This window comes from Lissotriton vulgaris, chromosome 7, assembly GCF_964263255.1.
Source record: "Lissotriton vulgaris chromosome 7, aLisVul1.2, whole genome shotgun sequence".
NCBI classification, from domain to species: domain Eukaryota; kingdom Metazoa; phylum Chordata; class Amphibia; order Caudata; family Salamandridae; genus Lissotriton; species Lissotriton vulgaris.
In genome coordinates this window covers 1,661,340,590-1,661,359,516 of record NC_141695.1, presented here as the reverse complement: position 1 = coordinate 1,661,359,516, position 18,927 = coordinate 1,661,340,590, and the positions used below count along the sequence as shown (strand labels likewise).

General features: G+C 50.4%; 1 protein-coding gene across 1 annotated transcript in view; it reads left to right on the top strand.

Annotated features, from left to right (window-relative positions):
- The window catches only part of SYCP2 (synaptonemal complex protein 2), a 3,993,018-nt gene that overhangs the window by 972,316 nt on the left and 3,001,775 nt on the right, over positions 1–18,927 (top strand). The gene's annotated exons all lie outside the window — the stretch shown is intronic.

Genomic DNA, 18,927 nt, shown 5'->3' with positions numbered 1-18,927 from the left:
GAAGGACTGGGTTTTCTTAAGACCCAGCGGTGCCAGGGATAACACCTAAAACCTTCGTGGGTAACCTGTTCAAAGCGTACAAATGACAGAGACACGGGATACTTCATTCGGCGTCAAAGATTCGAGGTTTATTATTGCAGGGAACACAGAAGTCACAGGAAGTACAACACGTGTAGGTTCGAGGAGTCTGCTTCAACTTGCCTCTGTGGATCGCTCCTTATATACAGTTTTCATGCATAAGATAACATAGTACACAAAGGTTTACAACTCGGTTCCCATCGTAAAGACCATAAGGGGTTGCTTTCATGTATTCAGGGCTCGGAACATAAGTACAGAAACGTTTGGTAGTTCCCAACTGTAAAAGCCCATCTTCCCACCATTAGTACATTCCAATCAGCAGTAAACAAATCGAGGAAGGGACAGAAACAGGTGCAGAGGAAGACAGAAACAGTGAGGAGATCGGAAAGGGTGTAAAAGGGGTGGTATCGGGAAACACGAGCTGCGGGCATCAAAGGGGACGTGCCTAATGAATGCACAACTAAGACAATAGACCGGCATGGCAAGATGAGCCTCGAGCAGGGCCATCTGCCTTACAGTGCCATCCCCCTCATCATAAAGACACTTTCAAAGGAAACGTGTCTTCCTCAAGAGTTTGGGAATCCCAGGGTCGCGAAGCGGACAGCGTCCGTTAGCTGGCTACTTGAGGGCAAGAGACAAAATGGATGCTGTATCTAAGATGGAACCCGTGGGCTCGGATGAAGAAACCCACGAAACAAACGAACGGTTTAGGCTAGCACAGCGAAAACGCGTACACCCACTAAACTCGTCATTTGCGGTTCATAGATACCAGACTCGACCATATTCGTGCGAGTCGAAAACACCACTTACGATCGTCACAGAACCTCAGACGCTCCTTTTGCCCTCATGTAGGCAAACACTAGTCGGAATCATAATCGATATTCATTAGACCATCTAGATGTTGCTGTAACATAATTCTGTCCATCAAAGTTCCTTTGGTAACAGGCGGCTGTCTTATACACGTCGTAGCACAGAGGCCACATAAGGCAGGACCACACTGCACACAAAGACAACACGTGAACAGGAATGCTACAACAGCCCCGATGATCATCAGAATTTTCCAACCCCAAGTCGACATTAGGCCCCAAAACCACCCAAGTAGCATCCAATCCCCTACGTCCACGTGTATGGACTCAGAGATCTTATGCAAGTTTGAGATGGCTTGATAGACAGTCGGAGCGTTGTCTGGAATGAAAATACAACAGCTCGAATGGATCACCTTACATACTCCACCTCGATCTGCTAAGACAACGTCTAAAACCATACGGTTTTGTAACGTCATAAGCCTATCCGCCTGAAGCTCTGCTGTGATATTACCAAGGGCACTGGCAGTGATATTAGCTGTCGATTCCACCACTCGGGTCAACTGTCTCTTGTTCCTACTATTGACCATAGGTCCCCAAAACGGAAAGAAACCCTTGAAAAAGTCTTCTGCCTCTTGACCGGCAGTGTCCTCTTCGCTAATCACGCCCCTCACAACTCGGGTCTTGTGGTAATCGGAGGCGACTGTAAAAGTCGGTGGCAACAAATTTGCAATATAACATGTGCCCGCAAAGTCAAGGGGCAACCATGTATATGCACGGTCATAACAGGCAAAGTACGTACCCTTGGCAGTCAGGAAAACAGGGGAAGAGAGCATTGGTAAGACATACGTCTCAGAGCAAGCACTCTCTCCAAGGTGAGCTCTCGGGCTTCGGCCACGACCTTTTAGACAGAAGTTACCAAGGTGGGGTACGATCCATATTGGAGACGAGCTTTTAAGCTGTCTTTCACCCACGAGCGCACTATACTCAGCCTCACTCAGATCCCTATAGGCTCGCACCTCTTCCTCTGGGATGAGCGACGGCTCATAGATATCCCTATCTAAATCAGCAATCGCTATTGCCAAAGGCTTGTGGTACCGACCGGGACCAAAATGTGGAAGACGTGGCTCTCGATTGAGGTAGGAATCTAGTGCGCTTCGAAACATTGTTTGAAATGCTCGAGCTGAACCCTGGGAACTATAAGGAAGGACCAAGTACGGAATTCCCTTATCGGTGGTATGTGGCATTAACCCACACACCCAACAATTGGTAGTGTTAACCACCAACTGATGCTGATGAAGGAGCTGAACGAAGGAATTGTTCATAAATTCCGCACGTCTGACCTGCTCGTGTTGGGGTAGGATGTGGAAGGAATGAGGAGAAACAGTGGATGTAGGTTTAGGGTCAGAAGAAGTGGTAGGTGAGGCAGAAGGCAAGAACGACTGTATCATGTAATACACCCCACCCACCAATAGCGAAGAAACAGTTAAGAACAGAAGGAACACCTGAAACATGAAGCATTTTGTACGAGCAATTTGCTGCAACTTGAATCTTTGGGCCTGAGCTTTTTCCAAATCCAACAGCTTAGAGAATGCCATCCTCTAAAACCGTCCGCAACGTTTTTGACGCACTTCGTTCTGTGTAGCAGTAGTCAATCCCCAGGAGTTCCCAGGAACCGACGGTCTCCGACCTAGTGTCAAGACCTACTAACCAGAAAGAAGTACCCGCACGGCCCTACGGTCCACCCGGATGTAAGGTATCTTTAATTTACAAATATGTACAAAATTTCCTAGCTGTGGAAGCAAAAACACATATATGGAAAAAGACTCACAATATTACAAAAATCACAATTATAGGAGTGTGTTCAGACTGAATGGTGTCAATGGGGTAACGTGGATGTCAAGGGAGTAAGCAAAGCTTTTATTAGTCTTTGATATTGGATCGCAGAAAATATCGGCTTCTCCCAGGACGTGTCTGTTCGTCAAACAACTGATCCGATGGTGGGACAGAGTTCTGCTGATCAGTCAATTGTTCAGATCTTGAATTTTTCGATGACAAATGTTCAACAATGTCGTTCTGCTGCACTGAGGGCTCTCCAACAGGCTGAGCGCCGCTAAAAGGGACGAAGGTCTGCACAGTTTCTGTTTCGGACGAGGCAATGCCCTTCCTCACCCTCAAGTCTGCTGGCAAAGGTATAGGTACCTTTTTAGTATGGGTGGCGTGCACCCAGTTTTTGCGTCCTTCCAAACGAACAGCAGTCCTCGTGGCAAGAAGCACTTGATAGGGTCCAGTGAAGCGGGGCTCAAGGTTGCGCTTCCGTCCGAAGTTTCGCGTTACCACCCAGTCTCCAGGCTGGAGCTGGTGGCCTGGACCCTCCATCTGCGTTGGCAGTGCTTCAAAGACCTGTTGGTGAATTAACCTCAGTTTAGCAGTCAGATCATGCAGATAATCGCGATCAGAATACACACTCGGTCTAGGGACCCCCCAAACATTTGCAGGGCGGCCGAACACAATCTCGTAGGGACTAAGCCCTACTCGGGAGTGTACAGTCGCCCTAGTTGACAGAAGAGCTAAGGGCAAAGCGTCAGGCCACGAGAGACCAGTCGTAGCCTGAATCTTCGCCAACATCAATTTAAGGGTGCCATTATACCCTTCAACCAAACCTGCTGACTGGGGATGATTGGCGCTGTGGAATTTCTGTGTGATTCCAAGGCCCTTACACACACTCTTCATCACACTCCCCACAAACTCACTTCCGTTATCAGACCATACAATCCGTGGCATTCCATACCGAGGAAAGTATTCCTTCAGTAGGATTTTCGCGGTGGACAGAGCAGTGTTATCTTTGAGAGGGTAGGCTTCAATCCATCGGGAGAATGCGCAAACCACAACTAAAACGTACTTCAGGTTGTTGCATCGCTCCATATGGATGAAGTCTAGCTGAATCACCTCAAAGGGACATGAAGGGGGAGCAAAATGGCCAGGAGGTGTAGGGGTTCCCTTACCAGGATTGTACATCATACATATCATACAATTCTTAACCAATCTCTCAGCACACTTAGCGATACCATCATTCTTCCATACAGGGGACAACAACTTGCAGATACCTTTTAGCACTAATATGTGCCAAGCCGCGTGCCATCGTCACAACAGCTAGCACATACGCATCCGGCAACATCCACCTCTTATTCTCCGACAAATCGATCCAACAACCATTCGCATCCAACTTTCCCGTACTCTCTTTCCACTTCGTCTTCTCAGACTCAGTGGCCTCGTTCTGAATCGCTTTCACACTCTCGATAGTGTCCTCACACATACCAGTCTCTGTAGGCCACCTAACCGAACTCGTCACATACATTCTAGTACTGAGATTCCGGGCAGTCTCCTTAGCAATCTCATCCGCAAACGCATTGCCACGACCAACATCATCCGTCACCTTACGGTGTGCACTAAATTTAATAATCGCCACCTGCTTGGGCAATGTAAGTGCATCCAAAAGATCATTCACGAGCTGCCCGTGCTGAATTTTCGTACCATGCGATGTCATAAAACCTCTCTCTCTCCACAAACGTCCGAAGCTATGGGCCACGCCAAATGCGTATTGGCTGTCCGTAAACACATTCACCCGTTTCCCTTTCGACAACACGCACGCTCTAGTCAAAGCAATCAGCTCTGCCGCCTGAGCAGAATTCTGATTCAATCTCGCACTTTCCACAACAGTATTCAACGTCACCACAGCATACGCAGTCGTTACATCGCCATTCGGCAACTTAAAACACGACCCATCCACATACAAGGTCCCATTGGGATCTTCCAATGGAGTATTTTTCAGGTCAACACGACCTTTTGTTTCTTCCTCCGTTCGTAAGTAGCAGTCATGAGGTGCTACTTCGTCTGATTCCATACTGATTGGCAACAAAGTCGCCGGGTTCAGGACGTTGCAACGTTTTATTTGAATGTGACTTGCCAAAAGCGTCAACTCATAACCAGACAACCTTGCACTCGTCAGGTGTTGAGTTTTCGTACGATTCAAGAGAGTGTCAACTGCATGCGGAACCATCACCGTAAGCATATTATCCATGACCAATCCTGCAGATTGTCGGATGGACACCGCAGCTGCCGCTGTTGCTCTCAAACAACTCGGCAATGCTCTAGCTACTGGGTCCAAGGTCGAGGAAAAATATGCACATGGACGTTGCTTACCACCGAATTGTTGCGTCAAAACACTCAACGCACAACCTTCCCTCTCGTGAACGTATAGTGTAAACGGCTTACTGTAGTCAGGAGTCCCTAACACAGGAGCCGAACACAACGCATCACGCAGTTCAGAAAAACTTGTCTGAAATTCTTCCGTCCATGGTAAAGGACTTGAAACATCCTTGCACGTAAGAGCCACCAATGGTTTCGCTAGCAATGAAAAATTTGGAATCCATTGCCTGCAGTATGACGTGATACCTAAAAAGGCACGCACATCTCTCTGAGTTGTTGGCACAGTCATTCGAGCAATCGCTGCAATTCTCTCTGGGGTCAACCTTCTTCCCTCCTTTGACAATAAGTGACCTAGGTAGGTTACTTCTTGACAACAATATTGCAGTTTAGAAGGCGACACCTTGTGATGTAAGTCACAGAGATGCTGCAACAACGAGACCGTAGCAAGTTTGCAAATGTCCTGAGTATCTGCAGCCACCAATAAGTCATCGACATATTGGATCAAGGCCGCACCGGCCGGCAACACAAACGCATCAAGTTGGCCCTTCAAGGCTTGGCTGTATATTGATGGACTCTCACAGTAGCCCTGAGGAGTGCGTTTAAACCTGAAGCTGCGGCCACCAAGAGAGAAACCGAAAAGGTCCCTACTTTCCTCAGCAATCGGGATGCTGAAGAAAGCATTCTTCAGATCGATCACTGAGAACCAAGATGCAGACGCTGGAATCAGAGTCAGTAGAGCCGTAATGTCAGGCACCACAGGGAACTGAGGAATCACAATTTTATTCACCTCCCGTAAATCGATAACAAAACGATAAACAGGGGGTTTTGATGGATCAGTGCGCTTCAAAATGGGCAGTACAGGGCTATTGCACACGTTTCCCCGTGTCTCCTCGATAACATCTTTCTCAATCAAATCGTAGATGATTGCTAACAGTGCTCGTTCACCATCAAGGGAGATACGATACTGGGGAATACGTGGCAATCGCACATTAGATTTCAAGTGAACAACATAAGGGGAGATGTCAAGCAGGCCCACGTCATTGGGACCTGTCGCCCACAAAGATGCAGGAAGAGAACTCAATTCCGGTGGAAGCTTATCGATGGATAAGTACATAGGAGAGACAACTCTCTCTCCCAACGTAAGCTTTACTCCCGCAGGAGAACAATACAAGGTCGCATACAGACGTTTTAGCAAATCCAGGCCCAAAAGATTTTCACCACAACCAGTAGTCAAAATCAACGGAGCTTTCAGCTCACGAGGCCCAATTGTAAGAGGCAAAGGGCACGAAACCGGATTGCTAACAGGGGCGCCAGAGAATCCAACGGAAACATTTGTTAAGCCAGACAAAGGTGCGCCAGGGAGTTTCGAATGCATGATGGAACTTTTCGCTGCACCAGTGTCCAACAGAAAAGGCTCAACGACGCCCGAGGTGGCAACTGCGACGTAAGGCCCTCTCTGATCAACCGGAACTGATACTACTCCCTCTCCTTGTCTATGGCTGTCCTAGTAATTACCGTCGTCAGCGTCCTGATCGACGTAATAATCATCCACATTGTACTGAGCAGATCGCCCTTGCGACGATCCGCGCTGATCGAAACAATTATTAGAGTCAGAAGAATTGTTGGAACGATCGTTTTGAGCACCGCGACCTCTACCACGTGATGTCTGTTGAGGACCACCACGACCTCCTCTAGATGAATTACCACTATTTCGATCACGCAAAACTGGACAATCGAATTTCAAATGACCCTCTCCCCTACAATAGGCACACTGATTGTACCCTAACGAAGATCTCTGCGAAGAGGAGTCATTTCGTGATTGTGACCTATTCGACTGAGACTGCGATCGATTCCGTTGTTGCGAATCATTCTGATTCGAACGTGGAGGATATGCTTGCTGCAACAACACTTTAGTTTTGAGTTCTTTCGTCTTTTTATCGGCACGATCATTCTCCTCTTTCTCTCTATTCTCATAATATTGGGCCGTGGCCAATATTTGAGCAGAAGTGGAAACAGCCCACGCACTTTCTGAATTTCGTAATTTGTTGCTTAAGTCCGGCAACAAATTTGAGACAAACTTATCCACAAACAATCGCTGACCTCCCTCAGTACCCATATCCTGACCACTATGATCAATGAATGCCTCCTCAAATCTCGTAAAGAAATCAGAGACACTCTCATCCTTCTTTTGCTTGCAAGCGGACAGTTTGTCCCAATTCACCTTCATAGCCGGCATAAGTGTTTTCATTAGAGCGATAATTCTCTGGGGCAAAGCTGTAATTAGCTGTTCGGGCTTGGCCCCACCAACTTGCAATGCATCAGCAGCCCCCAATGCATCCCAATCACCGCCTAATTCCGCCGCATGGTCTTCCTGACGAATCTTTGCCCATACCGGTTGCGGCACGACATTGCCAAACAACATATCAATATCGGCAAGATTCATTATCGTAGCATCCACAAGCTGCGATAATTCTTTATAATACCCTGCAGGATTTTTGCGAGGGTCAGGCAAAGATTGCTTCACCTGAAAAACTTCCGACCGTTTCCATGGAAGATGTATCCACACTCTCTGAAAGTGCGGCAAGACTGCAGGATTTTGAGTAGCATCACCTGGCATCCACACTGGTGGAACTTCGCGCATGGGATATTGACCAGGCGCTGCAAGCGGTCTCTCAATGTCTTCTAAAAACAATGCCTGAGGCATTATAGAAGGACGAAAAGACAACAACTGCTCGACAGCACGTCGAACATTGGTGCCCACCAACATTCCGCTCGCAAACTGAAGCTGAAGATTAGTCAGAGCAGTCATGACATCGTCAGATGCATCAGCCGATATTTGGTCACGTAGAACCTTACACATTTCTTCAAAAACGAACCTCTGTGTCGATACGTTGAATTGACAAAACATATCAAGCACCACACGTGGAGGATTTCTAAGGGGGTATTTTATCCAACCCATCGCCATATTATACAGTGTGTCACGTTCCGTACTACCGGGAAGCTGACTTCGTCTTTGAGGACCGTCCGAACCAGCGGACTCAAGAATAGGTCCGAGAGAATTAAAGAAGTTAGCAGCAACAGAAGGGGTACGACGTCGAACAGATGGAGAAGAAGAGTAACACAACGGGGTAACAAGTGAAGTATCAGGAACAGAAGAGACAGCAGGAGTAACCAGAACAGCAGGAGCAGCGGGAACAGGAGTATGAGGAAGTACAAGCGGAGGAGCAGTAGGGACGGGAGCAGGCAGAGGAGCAGGAATGGGTTGAAGAACGGGGACAGGTTGTGGAACAGGAGCAGGAGCAGGTGGAGGAACAGGGGCAGGAGGAACCACAGGAGCTACGGTACCCTGTGCGTACGGAGGTGGTGACTTCAAGAGATAAGACAACAAGGGGTCCTCTACTGATTCCTCCTTCTTATCCGTACCCATCGGTAAAGCGGGGTAACACTTATCTACAGTCATACGCTGCAATCTATCGAAAACTTCCTTTTCCTTTTCCTCCTTATCTCGCTGGAACTGCTCTGCGTTCCTTACCGTGGTAACAACTCCTTCTCTCTTATTACGTTTAATCTGTCTGATTTCTCGCTGTTTGGCTTCTTTACGCCACAACCGAACGGAATCAAACATGGCCGGCCTTGCTTTTCTCTGAAACAATTTGGCTTCAAGATTATCTAAAATCGGGGTCTCAAAACTACCATGAGGTGGCCAACTAAGGACACCGTCTTTTTTAGTATAGCGAACCCAACACTCATTGAATGTAATTGGACCTAAACCGTGTTTACTGTACAGCTCATAAGTTGGAGTTCCAACCGGAGGTATCGGACACGAGTCCTCCAGTCGGGAATCCGCACCACAACTTCTAAAACAACTGAACAAAGTACTACGGCCAGGCATCTTGCACACTAACCGAGTTTCACAAACGTCAAGGGTTATAGGATCAACAATGTCCCTGCAAAGAGCAAAAACCCTCGGTTTTTGGCGACTGCAGACGTCAAATATCACAACAAAGAACCAAGTACTAAGAACCACAAATGCAATGGAACCATGCAACAACTAAGCACCCACAACTAAGGACTCTGGGAGCGACCCACAAATACTTAACTCAAAGATCGATGGCGTCACCAGGAAGGCCCGTCAATCGTCTCGCTGTACCAAGGTGTGAGAAGTTGACCCGATATGCAGCGTTCGCTATTCTAGCGACCACTATGTATCGTTCCAAACAACCCTTATGGTGATTGGTTGTAAGTCAACCTTAGACCAGCTATCCTAGTAGCGTGGATACGAGCAGTCTTCGGGCTAAACTCTAGAGGGCGTGTTAAGCCAGCTGTAATACCATCACATACCCCTTGAACACCAAGTGAAAGGACACCACACAAGTGTTATGAAAATAAACAGTATATTTATTAGAATCACAACAGCCCTGTACTCTTTATGAGGACAGGGTACTAAGCACAGAACCAAAGCTCTTAGAAAATACTTCAAGTGCACAATTTAAAACAAGTGCCCGAGGGCACGGAAAGTTTAGTGGTCTCGGGCGGACCCGATAAGGCAAGTCGGAAGCGAGGGACTCGGGACCCTAGAGTAAGGAGGCTATGCAGGCACCGAAATGCCGAAGTTACCTAGCCACGAGGGCTGCGGCTGCACAAGTCTTACAGGCGTCGGGGGTCTTCGCTGACGAGCCAGGAGCCGGAAGAAAAGGAGTTGCTTGCCGGCGACCAGTGATGAATAGTTCGTAGAGATCCAAGCCTGGATCAGTGATTGTTGATACCTGAAAGCAGAGGGGACCAAGTTCGTACTACTAGCCAGTAGTCAGAGGGTACCAGAAAGGCACCGGTTGGCCGTCACCTCGACTAGGTGAGTGGGCGACGCTAGGCTCTGCAGTCTCACGGACCAGGAGGCGTTGTCGGCGACCAGGATGGAGGTGCGAGCTGTCCCACGAAGGTTGATGCTGTCGGCGTCGCTGGGCCCAGGATTTGGGGCAACAAGCCTTGGCAGATCTCAGGGCCACGTGGTGGGCCTAAGATGGCGTCTTGAGTGGACCAGGAGGGTCCGGGGTGCTCCTCTCGAAAAAGGGAGCAAGGGCCGATCTGGAGCAACCAGACCAGCGGCGTTGGTTGTCGGATGTCGTCAAAAAAGGGCACAAGCCAGCGGCTAGTGACCAAACAACGTGCTGAGTAGTGAGCAGAAGGGCCCCACGCAGATCGTGGAGATGCTGGGAGACTGCACTTCGGTGCTGGAGCTACTCAGGGTTGGGGCTTCTCGGACCCCAGAGCACTCACCAGAGAATTGCTTCGATGGTCGTGCTGGTTAAGAAAGCGTGCAGGTTTTGATGATGGCCGGTCCCTCGAGGTCTTGTCGCACCCACAGATCTCAGCTGAGCTGACGACGTGGGTAGAGGTCAGAGGTGCCAGGGAAGCCGGTTCTCGTCGAGCTGGGCCGTCGGATCCTTGAGGAAGGACTTGCAGCAAACCGCAGAGTTCTTAGATGGTGCCTGCGGGTGCAGGGTGACTACTCCTTAGCCACAAGGGAGAAATCTTGAGAAGAGTCTCGAAGTCCTTTCGTAGAAAGTATTCTTGATTCAAAGATGATCTGATTTGGAAGGGTCCCCGCTCCGGCCTTTATCCTAAAGAAAGGGGTGGGTACATGACTAGGTCCTGCCCTAAGGGTGGGACCAGGAAGGGGGGTAGTTACACCCCTCTTCCCCTGCTGGACTTTCCCCAGGTCAGGGGCTGCGCGCCCCTGGAACTGGTTTTAGCCAGCAGATGCGTAGTGAGCACCGGGGTGCCACTCCGCAGTCACCTTCTTGCAAAGCCCTACCTTCCCAGAATACACAAATCCTGTCTGGGACGGTGCGAACACCGCCCTTTACAGGAAACCCTTTGTCCAAGCTCTCCTCGCTGGAAGGACTCCCAGCAGCAGGAGGTCAGACTCGTGCCTGTGGTGGCAGCGTCCATTTTGTGGAACTGAGGCTTCAGTTAACTTTAACCGGGGTTCACAGTTACGTACATGTCGTGTCCCTCTAGAAGGGCGGAATGCTCACCTCGTCGCCAGAGGTGAGAGGGCAGCACCCCGATTCGTATGACACCTTACTCGACATGTCTTGATAACGCGATACCGAAGTTACCGATATGATACGCGTTATCATGGAACAGCCATTGGGTCTTGGTTCCGCAAGCTGCAACCGGGCTCGGCTCGTGCCAGAGCCCAATTCACACGGTTCCATGCACTCTGCCTTCAGGATTGTTAAGGCCTGCCATAGGAGTGACTGAGAGGAACTCGGGTGTCCATTTTAAGGTTAGGTATAGGGATACTACACCTACAGCAACGGGCGAGTACGCCACGTGGCCCCAGCTGTCGTGCAGCCAGTTGTGTCAGATTTAAATGGCCATCCAGGGGTGGCATATTGCATGCTTCAGCCCCTGGTAGGCCCTGGGTACACCGATGCCCTGAGTTACAGGGTCTGACAGGGTGGCCCAGTTCCAATTGGGTAATGCACCTAAGGTACACATATCAATTTAGCGAGAGAACAGCTAGGCTGGGGGTCTGATTGGCAGGCCCACAGCCCAAGAAAGTCGTAAACCAGTGAAACAAAGGCAAAAAGTCCGGGTGATCATAGGATTGCAGACCCTACTCTCCTACATGACCCCCCCCAAACGTTGGGACAATAAGCTAACCTTGACCAGGTGAGTCTTCTTGTTCTAAGTGGAAATACCTGGAGAGCCCATCTGCATTGCCATGATCAGTGCCAGGTCTATGCTCCACTGTGAAGTCCATCCCCTGTAGGGAAATGGACCACCTAAGCAGTTTGGGGTTTTCACCCTTCATCTGATTTAGCCATAGGAGGGGCTTATGGTCGGTCTGAATCTTGAAATGAGTGCCAAACAAGTATGGCCTCAGTTTTAGGGCCCACACCACAGCGAAGGCCTCCCTCTCTATAGCTGACCAATTTTTCTCTCTGGGGGTCAGCCGTCTGCTTATAAAAGCAATGGGCTGGTCATTACCATCAAAATTCAGTTGAGATAGAACAGCTCCCACACCCAACTCAGAAGCATCTGTTTGGACAATGAATGGTTTGGAGTAGTCTGTACTCTTGAGGATAGGTGCCGTGCACATGGCCTGTTTTAGGTCATCGAATGCTTTTTAGCAGCTCGCTGTCCACTGAACCTTTTTTGGCATTTTCTTACTTGTCAGTTCATTGAGCGGAGTCACAATCGATCCGTAATTCCTGACGAACTTCCGGTAGTAACCAGTCAGGCCCAAGAAAGCTCGAACCTGAGTCTGGGTGGTTGGAGGAGCCCAGTCCCTGATTGACTGAATCTTGCTCTCCCATGGTTGAACTTGGCCTCCCCCGACGAGGTGGCCCAAGTATACAACCTGTGTCTGCCCTATCTGGCACTTAGTAGCCTTGATAGTGAGACCTGCTGCTTGCAGCGCCTCTAACACTTTCCGCAGGTGGACCAGGTGATCCTCCCAGGTGGAGCTAAAGACAGCAATATCGTCAAGGTACGCCGCACAGTAGTCATCCAGCCCGGTGAGAACGTGATTCACCAACCGTTGGAAGGTGGCAGGTGCATTTTTCAAACCAAAGGGCATCACCACGAACTGATAATGCCCACCAGGGGTAGAAAATGCGGTCTTAGGCTTGGCGTCCTCAGCTAACCTGATTTGCCAATACCCAGCTGTCAGGTCAAACGTACTTAAGTAGTTGGCCGAAGTCAATCTATCGATAAGCTCGTCTGCCCTTGGTATTGGGTGGGCGTCAGTCTTAGTGACTGCATTGAGACCCCTGTAGTCTACGCAGAACCTCATCTCTTTCTTACCGCCTGGGGTGTGAGGTTTCGGCACTAGAACCACTGGACTAGCCCAAGGGCTATCTGAGGGTTCAATGACTCCCAACTCCATCATTTTCTGAACTTCACTCTTGATGCAGTCTCTAACGTGATCAGGCTGCCGGTAGATTTTACTCTTGACGGGCAAGCTGTCACCAGTGTCAACCTCATGGGTGCACCAATTGGTCTGACTGGGTGTTAGAGAGAACATATGCCGGAAGGATTGAAGAACCTGTTTACAATCCTTCTGTTGATGTTCGGAGAGGCTGCCACAAAAGACAACACCATCTACCGATCCATCGTCAGGATTCTGAGTGAGCAGGTCGGGGAGAGGGTCACTCTCCTCCTCCTGTCCCTCATCTATGGCCATGAGCAAACTCATGTCCTTCCTGTCGACATATGCCTTGAGCCTGTTGACATGGAGCACCCTGTGGGGGCTCCGGGGAGTTCCCAGGTCTACCAGGTAGGTGACCTCTCCCTTTTTCTCCAGGATGGTGTAGGGCCCGGACCATTTGTCCTTGAGTGCTGCTGGGGCCACTGGCTCCAACACCCACACCTTCTGTCCGGGCTGGTAAACAGTCAAGACAGCCTTTTGGTCATGCCAAGCTTTTTGGAGTTCTTGGCTGGCCTTAAGGTTTTCGGATGCCTTCTCCATGTATTCAGCCATCCGCGAGCGGAGGCCAAGCACATAGTCCACTATGTTGGTTGCAGGCTTTTTGAGAGGTCTTTCCTTTCCTTCCCTTACCAAACACAGGGGTCCTCTCACAGGATGCCCGTACAAAAGTTCAAAAGGGCTGTAGCCAACCCCCTTCTGTGGGACTTCTCTGTAAGCGAATAAAAGGCAGGGGATCAGGACGTCCCATCTACGCCGAAGCTTTTCAGGTAGTCCATGAATCATCCCTTTCAGGGTCCTGTTGAATCTCTCAACAAGCCCATTGCATTGCGGATGATAGGGTGTAGTGAACTTGTAGTTGACACCACATTCCTTCCACATAGCAGTTAAGTAGCTCGACATAAAGTTTGCACCTCTGTCGGAGACGACCTCCTTAGGGAAGCCCACTCTGGAGAATACTCCAACTAGGGCTCTTGCCACAACAGGCGCTGTAGTGGTCCTAAGGGGAATAGCTTCAGGATACCTGGTGGCATGATCCACTACCACCAGTATAAACTTGTGCCCTGATGCTGTTGGTGGTTCCATGGGACCGACGATGTCAATCCCCACCCGTTCAAAGGGCACCCACACCACAGGCATTGGTATAAGGGGGGCCTTTGTCGTGCCACCTGACTTACCACTGGCTTGGCAAGTGATACAGGAGCGGCAAAACTCCTTGGTATCTTCGTTCATGTGAGGCCAGTGAAAGTGTGAGACAAGCCTGTCCCACGTCTTCGTCTGGCCTAAGTGTCCTGCTAAGGGAATCTCGTGGGCCAAGGTAAGGAGGAAACCACGCTGAGACAAGGGGACGACCAGCCTCCTGGTCATGCCAGGCTTGGGGTCTCTTGCCTCAGTGTAGAGGAGTCCATCTTCCCAGTATACCTTGTGGGTACCTGTGGCGTTCCCAGCAGCCTCAGCAGCAGCCTGCTGTCTGAGGGGTTCAAGGGAAGGGCAGTCTAACTGGTCCTTCCCCAGGTCTTCTCGTGTGGGTCCCCCTGAGCCCAGAAACTCAACTTGATCAAGTTCGAGTTCTTTAGGTTCAGTTTCCCGCAATTCCTGGAGGTCAGCCTCCTCTGAGACTTGATCCTCGACCTGGGGCAAGGGGGAAGGCGAAGCCTTAACCCGACTGCTCTTCTTCTTGGGTGGTGTCTGGTCCGTTGTTCCAGGATCCAGCACCTGTTCAGTGGGGCATCGTCTGACCTGTGACCTGGTCACAGCAAACACGTGTGCTGGCAAGCCTAACATCTCCATGTGAGTCCGTTGCTCCACTTCTGACCATTGTGATGACTCCAAATCATTGCCCAACAAACAATCCACTGGGAGGTCTGAACTAACAACAACCTTTTTCTGGCCATTTACCCCTCCCCAGGAGAAAGCAACAATCGCCATACTATGACTGGTAGTGACATTGCTGGCATTGGTCACCAGGAAATCTGTACCTGGCATGATCTGTCTAGGGTCCACAAAGTTAGGCGTTACCATGGTGACGCTGGCACAAGTGTCCCTATAGGCCTGAGCCATTCTTCCATTTATTAAAGGCGTCTGTCGGTATTTGCCCAAAGTATTGGGACTGACATCAGGGGATATATCCACATCCCCTGTACAGACAAGGACAGCCTGAGTGAGCGTACCAGCTAAGCTGTCACACCCCTCAGAACCCAAGGTTAACCCAACTAGTCCCTTGGGAGGCGCACTACTACTGCTGGCTGTACTAGGGGGCACAGGTGCCTTAGGGGCTGCAGTAGCAGGAGTCTGCCCTCCTTTCTTGGTGCACTCACTAAACCAGTGAGTTTTACTTTTACAGTATTGGCACCACCTTTTCGATTGGCCTTCTTGATTCTTCTTTTTCTGGGAAGCCTGACCCCCCCCTCTTTGGGTTGTTGGGGACCTGTCGAAGACTTCTGGTCAGTTTTTTTTCCCCTTTCGAATCTTTACCCTTCTGGTCTGCTTTCTTCTGACCACCCTGGTTCTGGCCCTGGTTTTGCTTAACCCTTGTTCTGACCCATCTGTCTGCCTTCTTTCCCAATTCTTGGGGAGAGGTCAGATCCGAGTCGACAAGGTGCTGATGCAACAACTGGTTCTGACAATTGTTTAAAATCTGTTCTCGCATGATCAAATTATACAATCCTGTGTAATCAGTAACCTTACTGCCCAGCAACCAGCCCTCCAAAGCCTTAGTGGCACAATCAACGAAATCAGACCAGTCCTGAGACTGAGTTTTCCCGGTATCCCTGAACAGCAACCTGTACTGCTCAGTGGTTAGGCCGAACCCATCAATCAGTGTGTTCTTCAGGATCTGGTAATTGTTAGCGTCCTCGACTCTAGTAGTGAGGAGCTTATCTCTACCTTTACCGTCAAAGGAGAGCCACAAGATAGCTGCCCACTGACTCTGGGGGACGCACTGTACAGTGCAGGCCCGCTCCAAAGCAGTAATCCATTTGTGGATGTCCTCCCCTTGCTTAAAGGGGGGCACTATCTTATTCAGGTGCTTAGTGTCTAAACTCCTGGGTTCCCGTGGGGGAATGCTGCCACCAGTGGGAATTGTCCCACTCAACTCTTGCTCTCGAGCAAAGGCGAGTCTCTCTTTGGCTAGGGCAAGTTCTTCCCTCTCGATCCGCAGATTGACTTCCCTCTCCTTTGCCTCGTACATTCTCCTCTGAGGTGATGTCATCCCTCTTCGAGCAGAACCTCGAGAGCCATTGGTTCGAGCGGATCTGTTAGAGCCTCTCGACAGAGACCTAACTCGTCCGTTCCCAATGTTAAGCTGGCCCGAGAGAGGGCCCAGGGGTCCTCTAGTACCAATCTCGTGCCGGCTTAAGTTGTCCTGAGTTAGCTGACTAACTATGACTGGACCTTCGTCTGCCTCGTCCCCAGATGTCTCTGGTTCCTCGTCCTCCTCTTCGCCCTCGGCGGAGAGATGGATAAGGTCAGGGTCACCTCGGGTTCCCTCGAGGGGAGGCATCTCCATTTCTGGATGAGAAGGGTCGGTGTTACCCGCCCTCCTAGCATCATAAGTCTCCAAGAGACCAATCAGAAACAGAATGGTAGGGTTTGCACCCTGTTTTAACTTCCGAGATGTACAGATCTGTCGCATCTCGTGGAAGCTAAGTGCAGCATATCTGGAGGTGACCTGTGGGGGGTCGACTGACACAAGGGGAGACTCAGAGTTTCCTCCTTTGTCCGACATGCTGCTTCTAGTGTGGTGTAAGTGATGCACCTACCTACACTATGGGTTTACCTACTGATCCCTTGCTAAGAGTTGCAGCCAAGGTGTGCTAAGCCTTGAGGAGCTACAACAGCTGGTTCAGTAGAACTCAGAGTATTCTAAGCTAAGTTATATGTACCTGGAGTACTTATGTGATCTTTCACAAGATATTCTTAGGATACGCGTGGTAAAACAACAGCAAGCTCAAATCCCAACCGCTGCTCACCAATGTGAGAAGTTGGCCCGATATGCAGCGTTCGCTATTCTAGCGACCACTATGTATAGTTCCAAACGACCCTTATGGTGATTGGTTGTAAGTCAACCTTAGACCAGCTATCCTAGTAGCGTGGATACGAGCAGTCTTCGGGCTAAACTCTAGAGGGCGTGTTAAGCCAGCTGTAATACCATCACATACCCCTTGAACACCAAGTGAAAGGACACCACACAAGTGTTATGAAAATAAACAGTATATTTATTAGAATCACAACAGCCCTGTACTCTTTATGAGGACAGGGTACTAAGCACAGAACCAAAGCTCTCAGAAAATACTTCAAGTGCACAATTTAAAACAAGTGCCCGAGGGCACGGAAAGTTTAGTGGTCTCGGGCGGACCCGATAAGGCAAGTCGGAAGCGAGGGACTCGGGACACTAGAGTAAGGAGGCTATGCAGGCACCGAAATGCCGAAGTTACCTAGCCACGAGGGCTGCGGCTGCACAAGTCTTACAGGCGTCGGGGGTCTTCGCTGACGAGCCAGGAGCCGGAAGAAAAGGAGTTGCTGGCCGGCGACCAGTGATGAATAGTTTGTAGAGATCCAAGCCTGGATCAGTGATTGTTGATACCTGAAAGCAGAGGGGACCAAGTTCGTACTACTAGCCAGTAGTCAGAGGGTACCAGGAAGGCACCGGTTGGCCGTCACCTCGACTAGGTGAGTGGGCGACGCTAGGCTCTGCAGTCTCACGGACCAGGAGGCGTTGTCGGCGACCAGGATGGAGGTGCGAGCTGTCCCACGAAGGTTGATGCTGTCGGCGTCGCTGGGCCCAGGATTTGGGGCAACAAGCCTTGGCAGATCTCAGGGCCACGTGGTGGGCCTAAGATGGCGTCTTGAGTGGACCAGGAGGGTCCGGGGTGCTCCTCTCGAAAAAGGGAGCGAGGGCCGATCTGGAGCAACCAGACCAGCGGCGTTGGTTGTCGGATGTCGTCAAAGAAGGGCACAAGCCAGCGGCTAGTGACCAGACAACGTGCTGAGTAGTGAGCAGAAGGGCCCCACGCAGATCGTGGAGATGCTGGGAGACTGCACTTCGGTGCTGGAGCTACTCAGGGTCGGGGCTTCTCGGACCCCAGAGCACTCACCAGAGAATTGCTTCGATGGTCGTGCTGGTTAAGAAAGCGTGCAGGTTTTGATGATGGCCGGTCCCTCGAGGTCTCGTCGCACCCACAGATCTCAGGTGAGCTGACAACGTGGGTAGAGGTCAGAGGTGCCAGGGAAGCCGGTTCTCGTCGAGCTGGGCCGTCGGATCCTTGAGGAAGGACTTGCAGCAACCCGAAGAGTTCTTAGATGGTGCCTGCGGGTGCAGGGTGACTACTCCTTAGCCACAAGGGAGAAATCTTGAGAAGAGTCTCGAAGTCCTTTCGTAGAAAGTATTCTTGATTCAAAGATGATCTGATTTGGAAGGGTCCCCGCTCCGGCCTTTATCCTAAAGAAAGGGGTGGGTACATGACTAGGTCCTGCCCCTAAGGGTGGGACCAGGAAGGGGGGTAGTTACACCCCTCTCCCCCTGCTGGACTTTCCCCAGGTCAGGGGCTGCGCGCCCCTGGAACTGGTTCTAGCCGGCAGATGCGTAGTGAGCACCGGGGTGCCACTCCGCAGTCACCTTCTTGCAAAGCCCTACCTACCCAGAATACACAAATCCTGTCTGGGACGGTGCGAACACCGCCTTTGACAGGAAACCCTTTGTCCAAGCTCTCCTCGCTGGAAGGACTCCCAGCAGCAGGAGATCAGACTCGTGTCTGTGGTGGCAGCGTCCATTTTGTGGAGCTGAGGCTTCAGTTAACTTTAACCGGGGTTCACAGTTACGTACATGTCGTGTCCCTCTAGAAGGGCGGAATGCTAACCTCGTCGCCAGAGTTGGTGAGAGGGCAGCACCCCGATTCG